Genomic DNA, 1,898 nt, shown 5'->3' with positions numbered 1-1,898 from the left:
TATTAATATTTTTAAAAAGAAAAGAAAAATATTCAATGATCAAGCAGCCCCAAACTGAAAAGTGAAGGAGACTTGTCTACAAACAAGCAGCTGCACACATCTCATCTTCTATATGTGACTCATGCAGTGTTGATGAGGAACTGCAGGAGCTTCTGTCATTGTGTGCAGTTAATTGGTAAACTCTTTATAAAACAGCATGGGATCTCTTAATGACTTAATTAGTCCAACTGATCTATTTAATAATTACTTGCTTCAGTGAGGTGCTGTACTGAGTAATTATCTGCTCAGTCCAAATTGGATTAAGATGAGAATTTATAGGCGGCCAATTAGTATTCCTCCAAGTACTGCCGGGAAACAGTTCAATTACATCAAAAGGGGATGTAAAAAAACAGCATGTACTCCCTTTCTGCATGACATCATAGCACAGCTATACAGCGAACACTTGTTAGGACACAAGACTGAATGTGTACTTGTTATATCCCTCTTTTGTTCAAAGAAAACAGTGTCTAAAGCCAAAGATGTTATCTGAACCAAAGTGTAGTTTTACTATGGGTACCTCTACTCCAATACCATAAATGACACAGAATGACTCCAGAGATTAACATAGTACGGTGCAGAAATCTTTAGCCATTTTAACGGGAAAATGTGAAATAGGTGCAGCAATTTATTGAAACATGCAAGGAAATAAAGTGAGTAAGGAAAGACATTCAGAGACATTCAAAACTCTTCTTTGGATGTTGGCCATCTCTTGTTACATTCTCTGTCAAGATGATCCAACACTGCTTCAATAAAGTTGAGTTCCAGGCTCTGGGGAGGCCAATCCATGACTGATTCAACTAAAGAAATGTGAACAAATTGTGTTTTTGTGGCAGGCTGCTCGTAGCAAAGTGTCTAAAGAAACAATTTAAAAGATATGGTACCTAGTGGTCAATAACGATTTGCCTCGTTTCTTTTATTTTGGTTTTCAATCAGAAAACAGTGTCTCTAGAGTATTCGCCACATAGCAATAATATGGCTCACTGAAAAATCTAATATAACGAGTAAAGTTCTATTATATAAGAAGTAGTAGGGTAAGTCTCAGTCTTAGCCAACACTACATATCCCAGGTAGAAGAGTATGAATTTGTTCACTAGAATTTTGCTATAGCCTTTCCAAGGAGGATTAACATAGTCGATCCGAAGAGTATAGTCAAAGAAATACAATTTTAGGAGCTGACTATTTATGAAGATACGGGGAAGATAATGAATCATGATTTGGTAAAAAGTTAAGGACGTTGACCCAGGCAATTTTATTGGAAAACGGTGAAGGGAAATTAGAAATGAAATGGGTATAGTAGGAGCAGCAAAGGCACAGTCTACAATGATTTAGGAGCAAATGGAAAGAGACATCTTCTTGATAGGATGTTGGTCCATAGTCGTCTCACATTGTTACATTCCTCTGGTCAAGAATGCATCGCACGAGCCGACTGCTATCCTTCAAATGAACTAGAGACGTGGTTCCATATCGTGTCTCTTTGGGGTAGAGTCGCGCCCAAGATGCCTATTGGGAAGAGAGACTGATATTCATGGATTTTTTTTTCACATTCTGTCTCTCACAGTTGAAGTGTACCTCTGGTGCAAATTACTGACCTCTGTCATCATTTTAAGTGGGGGAACTTGCACAATCGGTGGCTGACTAAATACTTTTTTGCCCCACTGTAGTTGGTTCTTTGGCAAGTTACTTGTTAAGTGGAGACGATACTGGTTCATCCCTTGAGTTGGGCATCCCTTTTTACACTTGAAAGATTTGTGGCTCAGTGTCGAGTAGCTTGAAGAACAAAGATATTCCTGTGAAAATGGTCAGGTTCAAGGACTGAGGGGTGAGAAAAGCAGAGTTAAAGTCTGCTGATGGGCTTTTAC

This window comes from Haplochromis burtoni, unplaced genomic scaffold (genome assembly GCF_018398535.1).
Source record: "Haplochromis burtoni strain Fernald_Lab_line unplaced genomic scaffold, NCSU_Asbu1 Contig_8, whole genome shotgun sequence".
Taxonomy (NCBI): Eukaryota; Metazoa; Chordata; class Actinopteri; order Cichliformes; family Cichlidae; genus Haplochromis; species Haplochromis burtoni.
The sequence above is the reverse complement of the archived record's forward strand: the minus strand, read 5'-3'. Positions refer to the sequence as shown.